We start from the raw sequence: 14134 nt of genomic DNA on the forward strand, positions 1-14134 counted from the left end.
CAGAGCCTGGGATGCATACAGGCTCTGCTCAGCACTCCCTTTAAAGCATTTTTTCCACTTGCATTCCCCCTCTAAAAACTAGGTGCGTCTTATGGTCAGGTGCATCTTATGGAGCGAAAAATACGGTAATTATTTTCTCTTTCGGAACCTTCATTTTGAATCCTTCTGCCAACTGGATGGAGAGATATGTTTAAAAAGCCTCGTTTCTGGGACTTCCGATGTTTTGAGTATAACGTCCTTTACTTCTTTATGCAGTTCATTTTTTTAGCATAAGCTTTTTGTGGAGGGAACACATGTTAAACAGGTGGATGCAATTCAGGCCTCACTGCCACTGCCTGCGTTTAAAACTGCTTGAGGCAGCCAGCCATTCTGCAGCTCAGCAAAAGGGAGAGAAAGAAAGCAGGTAATTCCCCATCCGTTTCTTTCTCACAACAGACACAACCTCATGTTACGTCTTTGCAACCAAAACAGGGTGAAAGTTCCATAAGCAGGTCCTCATAAACTTGTGCACACAAATCAGGGTGTATGCTCAACTAACAGGTTGTCTGGAAGCAACCTTTGGCTCCAATCCTGTGGCCACCTGGGAGGGCATCCTAGGAGCCATGAAATATACTAGATCTCTCTCCCCAGATTTAGAGAGCTTGGAGATCCAAGGTCAGAGCCTCTTGCCTGGTCACTGAAGCTGTTTCCCCAGCCCTGACCCTACTGGCTTCCTACACTGGCAGGGCCCGAAGAAAGGTTGTTGGCGTGGTTTGGGAAGGGTGTCTGGCAGGTGGGCGGAAGAGGGAGGACCAGGAAAAGCCTTAGAGCAAAAGGATGCAACACTATCACCATCAATCCTCCTACTTGTCGCTAAACCTAGGAGATGTTTGTGTCCGCTAAAGAGCTGGCGTAAAAGGGGTGTCCTCAAATACATTCCTAACTAACTCTTCCTGATGTCTCCCACAAACTGGCCATTCTAAGCTGTGGTCCAGAGATGCCTAACCAAGCGATGCCCTGCCTCCTGCTGCTGCATCCCTCACACTGCCCTGCGTTTGGGATGCTAGTGTCAAGGAGTGTGGGTTCGGGGCAAGTTTGGGGGCAAGGAGTGCTCTTGAAGAGTCCTGGCTTCATCAACTTCCTTCACTGGCTTTCAAGGGCCGGGAATCAGTTTAATTCTTCCCCCTGAAGGGTCCGCATCCACTGGAAACTGGTGTGGCGGTTTCTTTCTTTCTTTTTCTGTGTTTTCCATTAGTGGCATGCCCTGGACAGTGGCAATTTTTTCATCATCCTTCCCTAGGAGCCCTGGTCAAGGGAGCAGTCTGGGATCTTGATCACAGTCAAAGCAACGTTGTTTTATCTGTTGTGTTGATGGATATAAAACCATTTGCTCCATCCTTCCCCCCCGCCCCCGAGCCAATTGCACAGGTCACTGATTACGGGTGGGGCCGTGTACTGAACACCCTGCCTTTTGTTCGCTAATGATATGCTGTTTGTGTGCTCTGTTTGATCACATGGTCTCTGTTTCTTGAACATCTTGTCACACGGGCCTACGCTGGCTGGGAGCTGAAAGTGTTTTCAGATCCCAGAGCTCCCTCCCCCTCTCCCCCCACCCCTTTCCTTGTACAGTATTCATGCCTCACCTGGCCTAGAGATTGCATGAGACACCTAAACAGACGGGTTGGTGGAGTTTGCCTTAACTCTTTGCTGAGCTCTAAAGGCTTCTTCCTTTGCATGGATGTTGTATGTGCAAGTTTAAAATGAAGGATGCTGTCTGCAGGATCCATTTCTCATTTTGTCATGAATATGCTTTGCACATCATACCTGCAGAGCTGTTACCAAAAGTGACATTACTCAAAGTACTCAAAGCACAATATTAGAATTTATTTGAGGCGAGGGCACATGAAAGGGAGAAGGGTTTTGACATTGTGGAAAGTGTGCTTTTGCAGCTTTTTCCTCTGCAAGAAGATTAAAGCAGCTGTGGAAATGTCTGCAGAGAGGTTGACTAGCACTTTTTGGAAACAAGCAAAAAGTCATCTGAGCATTTTGCAATTACACACATGCAGTTTTCTGGGTGCTGTTGCCTTTTGAAGCTTAAGGATTTGAAAAGGCAGGGTCTGAGCTTGGCTGTGCATTGACATTTTCTGTGTTATTTTCGGAGATTACAAAGTTATTTTTGCCTTTTGCACAACCACACAAACACACACACATATATAGCTTTTAAATTTGTCATACATCTCTCTTTAAACTGTGACTTCCTGCCTTCCCTTCCCTGCTGTTATTAATCCCATCCTGTCTACATACTGCATTTCACCTAACACATATTCTTTTATTTCAAATATTATCATTTTTCTTCCGCTGTTCTTATTTAAAATCCTGCTTGCTATTTCATCTGGTTATGATATTTTTTCAGATATTCCAAAAGGTGCTTCCATTTCCCCATAAATAGTCTGTCATGTTGGTTTCTTACTTTTGCTGTTAGTTTTTTGCCAGTTCAGTGGAACCGCAGCTTCCAACAACAAAGCCTCCAACAATTCTCCGATGAAAATAGGAATGTCCCATTCCATAAGGATACTTTTACTATTTATACCCCACACATCTTACTGGGTTGCTCCAGCCACTCTGGGCAGCTTCCAACATATATAAAAACATAATAAAACATTAAACATTTTTAAAAAAAAACAAAACAAAACACTTCCCAATACCACATTGCCTTCAGACGACTCGGGGGTCGCATAACTCCATTCCCTCCAACATTTCCCCAGTGAAAATAGGGACAATCCTAAGGAAAAGTGGGACATTCCAGGATCAAATCAGAAAGTGGGATGGCTTCTCTAAATCAGGGATGTCCCTGGAAACTAGGGAAACTTGGAGGGTCTGCAACAACTTTTCATTGGGATAATGCATCAGCCCCAAACCGATTCCCCGCCCTACTTTAGTTCTATGCAACTGTAGCTTTAAAGGTACCCCTGCCCGTACGGGCCAGTCTTGACAGACTCTAGGGTTGTGCGCCCATCTCACTCAAGAGGCCGGGGGCCAGCGCTGTCTGGAGACACTTCTGGGTCACGTGGCCAGCGAGCCAGAGCCGCACACGGAACGCCATTTACCTTCCCGCTAGTAAGCGGTCCCTATTTATCTACTTGCACCCAGGGGTGCTTTCGAACTGCTAGGTTGGCAGGCGCTGGGACCGAACAACGGGAGCGCACCCCGCCACGGGGATTCAAACCGCCGACCTTTCGATCGGCAAGCCCTAGGTGCTGAGGCTTTTACCCACAGCGCCACCCGCGTCCCTAACTGTAGCTTTAAGCAGATGTAAACTCTGTATCGGTTACACACTGACATTTTGCTTAAAGAAGAGGTGTCCAAACTTTTTCCAAAGAGGGCCAGATTTGATGAAGTGAACATGTGTGAGGGTAAACTGCCACAGGGGCCGGATTAAAACAAACAGCAGGCTGGATTAGGCCCCGGGCCAGACTTTGGACAGGCCTGGCTTAAAGGCACAGGTCAATTCTGTGTCCAGGGCAGCTGTCTACCAGGTCCATCTGATACACTGGCTGAGACCCTGCCTGCCCGCAGACTGTTTCGCCAGAGTGGTGCATGCTCTGGTTATTTCCCACTTGGACTGCTGCAATGCACTCTACATGGGACTACCTTTGATCAGCACCCCGTTTTGCTTTGAGACCCGCAGACCTGCAGCCCAGTTTAAATCAGTTGAGATTATTATTATTATTGTCTCACCATTCTGCCTGCGTTGGGCTCTCAAGATGGCTCGTACAGAATGCCTAAATATAATTAAAATGGTATCCAGTCCCTCTTTATTCACAACAGCGGCCGTTCCCCTAAATGCCATGGTGTCTCACTGGGCAAGGAGCCACCTTCTAGAAGGAGCCAGCATTCGTCAGCCCTTGAGGATTGCCTGATAATAATCCGCACTGGAGTTCCTTCAAAGGCAGCATTTAAAAAAGCAAAGTGTGCTTCCGCCCTTGGAAAGAGGCTGCTGCCAACTTCAAGGCTCAGAGAGGTCCACGCCGCGTGGAGGCGGCAGCCGTGGCAGCAAGGCTGGCTCATCACCTCTTCCAGCACCAAACTCAATTCAAAGAGCTCAGGTGCCTCCAATGGCGCCCTGCTAATTACAGCTCTCTCCCTCTCTCTTTTTGGTTAGCCACAGAAGACATGTACTTCGCTTAAATTTACTTATGAGGGGGAATGAAAATGAAGAAACCTGATTGTTTTTAATTAGGGGATAATGAGTCACACATCTTGAATGGGCGAGAGCTTATGTAATGACAGGTGCACATTAGTAGTGGATTTCATTTGAGAGTTTACCCTGCAGAAGGCGCTTGCATAATTGCTTCCTGGGGGTGGCGGGGGGGGGGTGGCGGCAGTGGTGAAGGTGTATTATCTGCTTATAGGCCACACACAGAGTAAACTCATGTGCAGTAAACACACACACACACAATGCTGCAGGGGGTGATTCAAGGTTCCTGTCCCTTACCTGAGCAGGGAACTTCTGAGAACTGATAAAATGTCCATTTCACGGTACGGGGTGGAGTTTCTTTGCAGATGCCTTGTTCACAGTTTCCTCACCCTTCTGTTATCTTTGGAGCTGCCAATATAAATAAGACACACTGGCTAAGCTTGCTAAAGCTCCAGTGTTGTAACAAATAACAGATTAAAATCTGCTGACCTCAAAGCAATTCCTCCAAGGCCCTTCCTGGCATATTCCATGTCTAGCGCTGTTCTCAGGCTTCCACAGTGCAAAACCTCTCATATCCCTTGCTGGAAGCGAAATCCTAGAAAGGGCTTCAGCCCATGGGGAGAGCATGCAGAAGGTCCCAGGACCTCCTGCCAAAAAAGATTTTTTTTAAAAAAAATACATGCCATATTTGTTTAAGGTCTGGTTAACGACAATAACAATTCCCCCACTGCCGCCTTTTTTGTACAGTGGTACGTACTTAATTTGTTCCTGAGGTCCGTTCTTAACATGAAACTGTTCTTAACCTGAGGTACCGTTTTAGCTAATGGGGCCTCCTCCCGCCGCCACGCGATTTCTGTTCTCATCCTGAGGTAAAGTTCTTTAGCCGAGGTACTACTTCTGGGTTAGCGGAGTCTATAACCCGAAGTGTTTGTAACCCGAGGTGTTTGCACGTAAGGTACCACTGTAATGTACAAAATATCTTTGTTTTGTTTTCTGCATGGGTACTATTTCCTGTTTCTTCCTTTTTGTGTCTTATCTTACTCTGTGCCCTTGTAATTTTGTGCTTGTTTTATTTTTCAATAAAGAATATAAAAAAGGGAACTTGGGGAGAAGGAGCTGGGGAAACAGAGGATCGCTGTGGAACGGAATAGCTAGAGGAGTCATGATTCTCTGATGATAGCTTAGCAGAGTCATATCCAGACTTGGGTTTCACATATTAATTCAACTTTGAATCAGGCCAGTCAAAAGCATCAAGCGCCTGCTCTCCTCTCAAGCTTCCCACTTGGAGGTCACCAAGGGCACAGGATTCTTTTTCCAAAACACCAACAGCCGTCCCCACCCCCTCTCCCTCTCATATCAATATTCTGGCCTTCATGGATGCCATAAAGTCTGAAGCTGCCTGGCTATTGCCTAATGATTGCTGAGATCCCAGAAGCTGGAGGTTGTGGGGAGGTGGGGGTTGTCAATTTTCCAGCTGTCAGATTTCCCTCTGGGCCTTTATAGCTCCTTCCTTGCCCCATCTCACCACCCACTACAGAAGCAGACTGAATTTGATGAAAGAGTCAGAAGAACCTTTGCAAAACTTGCTCGGCTCTTTTGCATAACCAGCAAAACAGACGGGATCACAGTCTGTTTCTGAGCCCAGTTTAAAGTGCTGGTTTGAACCAAGAAGAAGAGTTTGGATTTGATATCCTGCTTTATCACTACCCTAAGGAGTCTCAAAGTGGCTAACATTCTCCTTTCCCTTCCTCCCCCACAACAAACACTCTGTGAGGTGAGTGAGGCTGAGAGACTTCAGAGAAGTGTGACTAGTCCAAGGTCACCCAGCAGCTGCATGTGGAGGAGTGGGGAAGCGAACCCGGTTCACCAGATTATGAGTCTACCGCTCTTAACCACTACACCACACTGGCTCTCTAAGGGGCACAGGAGCAAAAAGCGGGGAGGGGGACGGACCCCAGGTCCAATGCCATGCTCCCTCTCTCTACCCACTCATCTGACTGGGTTGCCCCAGCCATTCTGGACAGCTTCCAACATATATAAAAACATTAAACATTTAAACTTCCCTATATAGGGCTGCCCTCAGATGTCTTCTAAAGGTTGTATAGTTACATATCTTATTGGCTTGGGGGGGGGGGTTGCATAACTCCATACCCTCCAACATTTATCTGATGGAAATAGGGACAGCCTAAGGAAAAGCGGTACATTCTGGGATCAAATCAGAAACAGGGACACCTTCTGTAAATCTGGGACTGTCCCTGGAAAATAGGGGCACTTGGAGGGGCTGGAGCAGTGCTCTCCCCTCCTGTAGCTTCCAGCCACCCTTGGCTTTTGCTTCGGACTCCAGTCCTAACTAAATGGGGCTAGCCGAGATTCTCTCTCTCCTGAACGCCACCCCCGCCAAAGCATCACTATTCATTTCAGCAGGAAAAATGGGGTGGGGGCCACACAATGTGGCCAATTGTTCCCGGCAGCCCCATTCAGTGCAATGTTTACTTATTTTGGTCTGCAACCAAACAGGAAGCCAGAGGTCAGCGATGCCTTCTCTTCTGGGAGCAAAGGGTTCCTATTTCTGCCTTTTCTCTCTCTGTGTGTTGTTGTTGTTTTAAATCCTGCTATTCACCTCTGGCCAAGATTCCTCCTTCTGCAAGAGACATCAGACTGGGCCCCGTCCCCACCCCTTCCACCCCCCCCACCTCTTCTGGCTTTGTTTGTCTTTCTAAGAAGTCAGCTGAGGTGTCAGGTAGTAGATTAATGCTCTGGCAGCCCTTCCAACCGGGTCAGAGTGCACTGCCTGCCTGCCTGCCTGCCCGGATTCTGAGCTCTTTTGACACATAAAAACAGGATTAGGGGCCTGTTTCTCCAGCTGTGCCAAATGGGGAGGGGGCTGGAGAAGACCCCATATAGAATTCCCTCCAACGCCTGCGACAGGTGACCTAATGTCCCCACTTGGGGAAAAAAGCCATTCAAACTGCAAAGCTGTAGAAAGGCAACTACAATTTCAAACTGCAAAGCAACTACAATTTCCCAAAGGGTTTTTTGGTGGGAGCAAGGAAGGGGACGTGATATGAGGAGCTTAGAAAGCAAATCTCAACCATCTTTTCCCCTTGATTAAATGCTTTCTTAGAAGCAATTTCAGCCCGTCGTTTTTCCAGTCAACTAAACAAAGTGAAAACTCGTAGATGGCTATTCAAAATAATAGTTAGAAAGCAGCTGTGAGTCAAAGCAGCCATCATCAAACCCTGTACCACTTGCTATGATGAACCAAAGTGCAGGAGAAGACCAGGCCAGTAAATTTACCGCTGAGTAAATTGTCCAGGGATATTCAAAGGCCAGGCAAAAATATTTCAGGGACTCTCACATCCTACCAAGGACGACTTTCACATCTGCATGCACCCTTTTCTGGCCTGGGCTTCTAGCTGCTGTTCAGTTTCCAGAACGGACAGCAGTGATGGGCACAACATTGCTCTGTCTGTGAATCACCCACCTGCCTGTGAATCTTGGCGGGTTAACCAAACTGTTGCAGACGTTGGGACTGTCTCTATTTTGCAGGAGGGATTCCGGAGGATTCTGTAACTTGCGGTTTACACAGTTGAAGTGGGTTAAAGTGCTCTGTTGCCCTGGTGCAACAAATCTGCCACAAAAAACTGGATCTCCGTCCCACTACATGTCAGGTAGCCGCTGACTTTTCAGCACCTATTGAAAACCTTCCTTTTTTTCAGCAAGCCTTTTTAGGGGCAGTTTTCCTCCCAGTCTGCATCTGTATTGGATTCAAACTCATTTTTTTGCTAATGAAATGGTTGCAATTGATTTTTACACAGGATGTTGTGGCTGTTGTTATTGTTAAATCACTTTGATATATTTTATAGGAATAAATTCATGAATGGAATGAAATAAGGAGTACAGTGGTACCTCGGGTTAAGAACTTAATTCGTTCTGGAGGTCCGTTCTTAACCTGAAACCGTTCTTAACCTGAGGTACCACTTTAGCTAATGGGGCCTCCCGCTGCTGCCGTGCGATTTCTGTTCTCATCCTGAAGCAAAGTTCTTAACCCGAGGTACCGTTTCTGGGTTAGTGGAGTCTGTAACCTACTCTAAGCTGAATAAAGAGCATGAAATCCACACTCGACTCCCGAGTATATTTCACCAGAGTATCCAAAACCTGATGGAGAGTTGAATGCAGTTCAGCACAATCTCTCTCTCTCTCTCTCTCTCTCTCTCTCTCTCTCTCTCTCTCTCTCTCTCTCCCCCCCCCCCCTCTCTGCTTCTCCTTTTAATAAGCAAGACTTGGTGCTAAGGTTACAGATGTGCAAAGGTGCTGAAGTCCCTCCCCACAAAGCAGTGATATCTTTTCGCTAAAGTGCAGGAAGAGGAGGAGGGAGGTGGGCTGTGGTGTGGGCTGCACTATGTGTGTTGCAGATCCTGAAGGAAGTGCTCTGCCTGTCCCTTTTCACCCTGCGGCTGCAGCCCTGCGCACCAGGAGACTTGCCAACCTCGCTCACTCATCAGTCCTCATTACCACTCCATCCCAAATGAGTTTGCTTGCTCCAGACCCTTTCCTGGCCTCCTTATGAGTCATGGTTAGAAACTGGAATTTTGCTCCTTCACTTGAGTGACAGGAAGGCAGGCACGGCTGGGCAAGGAAGTGACTCACTCCCCCTTCTGCCTACACGGATTTTCGATGGATCATTTCTGATAGGGCTACCAGAACGGTTTCGTTTTTCAGATAATCCCCTAGTCCCAATTCTACTTGAGTAGATGATCCTCAAGGGCCCCTTCCGATTCTGCGGTTCTATGAAGTATACCTGCGGAATGAAAAGAATGTGGCGTTTTAACTTTTAATGGGTGCTGAAAATGTGGGAGAAGAAATGAACCAGCTCCTTTTGAGCTGAGGACATGGGTGGTGCCCTATCTGCTTTCAGGGCTGCTTCTTCCTAGAGAAGCATTTTAGAGATGCTCCCTTCAGCAAGAGGAAAATCTAAGCCAAAATGGCCCTGATGAGCAGAGAGACCTCATGCAGCCTTCTGAGAGGCTGTTGGGGACAGCCTGCTTCATAGCGCCAAAGTCTTAGACCAGGATCCCTGAGGTCAGTTTCTGCTCCTGAAGTTCAACAGAAGACCCAGCAAGGAAGAGCCAGACTGGCAGACCCAGAGACTTCGTGGCTGCTGAGGTTACCTGAAATATACTCGAGTCGAGTGTGGATTTCATGCTCTTTATTCAGCTCAGAGTAGTGAGGAGTGGAAGTTCCCCCAAAATGTCTGCTTTATATACATTATTTACACAATGGGCCCCACGTGATTGGCTAATTCTGGGATTCTCCTGTAGACCAATTAGGTTGCAGATTCACTTCTACCTGGAGTTGGATTGGGTGGCTCCTGCGGACCAATCAGACTGCTGCATTCTGGATCCTATTGTTCCAGGACCAATCAGACTGCTGCATTCTGAATCCTATTGTTCTAGGACCAATCAGACTGCTGCATTCTGAATCCTATTGTTCTAGGACCAATCAGACTGCTGCATTTTGGATCCTATTCAACTCAGTACATAACATTGCCTTTCTTCCCCCTCCTGTGCCTGAGTGTACACACACTTCCCAGTTGCCTTACTAAGGGAGGCCCTCACGTTTAGCCGGAGGCCATAAGGTTCCAAAGGATGCCTGAAAGATGGAGAAGGGGGCGGATCCTTCCTCCTCTTCCATATTAGGCAAACTTGGCTGCTTGGGAGACATTGACTGGGCATCTGAGTCACCAAGCCGTATATGACGTAATGCAGGAGCCCTGATCTTACATTCGCTCTGCAGCCGCCGCGAAAGGGATCAGGCTGGTTTAAGGCGGGAGGTTGCGGCTTTCTAATTTTAGCAATGTTTGCTTTAGAGTAAGGAGCTGACGATTCCCACTGGCATTCGGTACCCGCTCGGGGGCTGAGTCAGACCCATGCAGAACAACATTTGACCCAGTAAAAAGATACACGGCGCCGTTGCCAAGAGCTGCGTCTCCATGTCACCACAGGCCGTTTGCGTCTGAGTCATCCCGGAGCAAAGATGAGTTTCAAGGCTGGGTGCCGCTAGCTCAGGAGAAACGGCTCCGGGCAAAGGAGAGGGATTCTCCTGGGAAGCATAAAAGGCAACGTTGACGGGATGGAAATAAGCACATCAGAAGAGCCCTGCAGGATCTGCCCAATGTCCCATCTAGTCCTCTTCTCACAGTGGACAGGCAGATGTGCCTCTTCTGGGAAGCCCCACAAGCTGGACCAGAGCGTAAGAGCCCTCTCTCCTCCTCTGGCTTCCAGCCATTGGTATGCAGAAGCACTCTGAGCTCATAGAAAGTTGAGTGACCAAGCATAAGGGTTGTAGGCAGGGCATGGAACATTGCAGAACTGCCTCAGGGAACTCTTCAAATCTGTCAACTCAGAGAGAAGAAGACGAGTTTGGATTTGATATCCCGCTTTATCACTACCCTAAGGAATCTCAAAGCGGCTAACATTCTCCTTTCCCTTCCTCCCCCACAACAAACACTCTGTGAGGTGAGTGAGGCTGAGAGACTTCAGAGAAGTGTGACTAGCCCAAGGTCACCCAGCAGCTGCATGTGGAGGAGCAGAGACGCGAACCCGGTTCATCAGATTACGAGTCCATTGCTCCTAACCACTACATCACACTGGCGTCAGCTGACAGAGAGGTTTTTTCTTTTTCAATTTTTTTTGAAGAGGGAAGGGTTGGGGGAGATGGAAATTGCAGGGTATGGGTGCCTTAAACCACATATCCAAAGTCATTTTAGGACTTTATGGCCAGAAAATGCATCATGTATAACTTGGTTTACCACAGAGGTTTTCACGTCTTAATATAAAAAAGGGCGCTCATCTCACTTTCAGGCCGAGGGAGCCAGGATTTGTCCACAGACAGCTTTCTGGGTCATGTGGCCAGCATGACTAACCCACTTCTGGCACAATGGGACACTGTGACGGAAACCAGAATGCACAGAAATGCTGTTTGCCTTCATGCCGCAGTGGCATGCTTTCGAACTGCTAGGTTGGCAGGAACGTCTTAATATACCATCAACCATTGATACCATCAACCATGGTGTCCTTCTGGACCGTCTAGAGGAGATGGGAACTAGGGGCACTATTATGCAGTGCTTCTGCTCCTTTCTCCTGGGCCGTGTCCAGAAAGTGGTGTCGGGGTGTATGTGAGAGTGTTTGGACCCCTGGGCACTCACTTATGGGGTGCCTTTGGGCTCTGTCCTCTCCCTCATGCTTTAAAACATGCTGCTGGGAGAGATCATCGGGGGTTTGGGCTGGGTGTTCACCAGTATGTGGATGATACCCAGATCTACCTCTTGTTTAAATCAGAACCAGTGAAGGTGGTGGACATCTTGTGTGGGGGTCTGGAGGCGGAGTGGGGTGGATGCAGTGGCAGAGCAACATGCTGAAGCCCCTGGAGCAGAGAACAGGCAGGGACATGGCTGGCGTGCATCCCGGGGGCATGTTGTGTCGCCCGTGGGGGCATGTCATGCATCTGGGGAAGCGCGGCATGCAGCGCGTGTCCCGGGGGGGTGGCCGCAAAGGACCCTTTCCCCAAATGGTGCCTGGGGCGGTACACTCCCCCACCCCCACCCCTTCGTACGCCAGTGGGTGGATGGCCATTAATTGATTGAGGCTGAATCCCAAGACAGAATTAATATTTATGGGGGGGGGGCAGATGTAGGGAATTCCCTGGTCCAGAATGGGATAAATGTGCTCCGAAAGGACCAGGTGCACTAGCCAAAACCAATAAAAGCAGAAACCAGCGACCTTTTAATGTATGTTTGGGAAGGTAAAAAGAACCAGCTCAGAAAATAAATTCAAAAGTTTTCCTCACCCCAGCACAAACACTCCCTGCATCCTTGTCTCTCAAACATAAGATGCTTTCTTCTGCCAATGTAAGTCAATTTTGAGAGTGTGGGCCATAGACAGAGAGGCTGTGACTGAGCCGAACAGCAGTTTGCTGCATACGATGAAAGACAAGAGTGGCCTCAAAACCATGCCAAAAATTTTGGTTCAGTCCCATTAACTGATTGGGATTCAAATTTGGGATCCTCTGCAAACCTGTGCCAAAATTTTGCAGGTTTTTTTTTTGTTGTTGTTTGCAGCTAAAACCCTGCATTTTGCAGTACCCCACAGACTGAGCAATTGATCAAACGTGGGGTTTGCAAAAAATGATGCAACCCCCCCCCCCCCGCTGCCCTGCAAAACTTTGGCACAGGTTTGGAGGAGATTCCAAATTATGTGGTTCGTAGTTAATTTGCCTCCTTGGCTCTGCTGTGGCCAAGCTTCGAAATCTTGCACCCGTTGCCAAGAGCTGGGTGATGACGCCAGGGCAGCATCTGGGCTAGACTCTGAAACGCTGAGAAGGTGGTTCCAATTAGATGCCTTTAGGAAGCAGGTGTGAGTCCTGAGCCAAACAGGAATTGGTTTCTCAATTCCCCTCCTGCCCCTGGAGCAGTTTGGGGTGTTTAATAGTCACTTGATCCAACAGTCCCACCCTTTGTCAAGAGGAAATGGCCTTCCTCCTCCAGTCAAGGCTTCTAGTGTTTAAGTCATGTGATGCCACAAGAAATCCCTGCAACAAGGGCTAAAGAAGAAACAGGTTATGGAGTGGGACAATGAGAGAGAGAGAGAGAGAGAGAGAGAGAGAGAGAGTTCTGGTCTTCTAGCTTTCAGCCTTGCTGTGGCCTTGAATGAAAGTTTTCGGCTGGGCATCAGGGCTTTTTCACACTAATTTTCCTCCACATTTTCTAGGCACAGGTCTATGCTTTTCCAGTCATGTCTGAGCGCTTTCTTCCCTGCCTGCTTTCCCCACACAAAAAACACTCTTTAATGCTCTCAGCAATCTGTGGGAAATGTGAATTGCCATTTGTTCCGATTCAGCACTAAAGATAGGGTTTTCCCGGGGAAAGCAGGGTGGGTGGGAAAAAGCACTCGGACACAGACTGGGAAAGTGTTCAGTGTGGACAAGCCCTCAGTGTCTCATAAGGGGTACTTAAAACAAAACCTAAATTATTTTTAAAAATCTGCAGCTGGGCCTCACTATCTCTCCCCTTTTCTCCCTTTCTGTCTCCCAAGCTGTCAAAACGTAGGGCCCTTCCGGACTGGGCTCTTCTCGCAGGTGTTTTCTGCAACAGGTTCTTGGCACAAGAATAGACATTATTCTGCTTTCTTAGTCGCTCCGCTCTGCTTCCGGACTGCTGTCGCATAATTGCTGTCTGGAGAGGCTGCAGTGGGGGGGGGGGGGCTAAAAGAAACCCCAGAACATTGGTGGTATGAAAAGTTGGGCAATTTCAGCAGGAGGTTTATGGACTGATTGGAAATGAAGGAGTGTACTTGCCCCAAGACTTTTGGCAGGGTCAACAGTATTCAAAGCAGGTTCTAGTTCAGGGGTTGGACTAGATGACACTTGTGACCCCTTCCAACACTACAACTATGATTCTACTATCATGAATGTGCAATGAAAAGGCTGTCCAGAGGGGCTCTTTGGGTGTAGGCTCCTTCAAGCCAAGACTTGGGACTATTTTATCATTATGTTACCATGTGAAGTGTCATGGACACTGATGGGCACCATACAATTAGCATAGATGCTGCTGCCACCTCCACTACTACTATCAGTAAACAATAAGGGACGCGGGTGGCGCTGTGGTCTAAACCACTGATCCTCTTGGGCATGCTGATCAAAAGGTCGCAGTTCGAATCCTCGTGACGGGGTAAGCTCCCGTTCCGTTGCTCTGTCCCAGCTCCTGTCAGCTTAGCAGTTCAAAAGCATGCCAGTGCAGGTAGATAAATAGGTACCGCTGTAGCAGGAAGGTAAATGGCATTTCCATGTGCTCTGGTTTCCATCACGGTGTTCCGTTGCTCCAGAAGCGGTTTAGTCCTGCTGGCCACATGACCCGGAAAGCTTTTCTGTAGACAAACGCTGGCTCCCTCGGCCTGAAAG

The sequence above is a fragment of the Podarcis muralis genome, chromosome 7 (genome assembly GCF_964188315.1).
Source record: "Podarcis muralis chromosome 7, rPodMur119.hap1.1, whole genome shotgun sequence".
Taxonomy (NCBI): Eukaryota; Metazoa; Chordata; class Lepidosauria; order Squamata; family Lacertidae; genus Podarcis; species Podarcis muralis.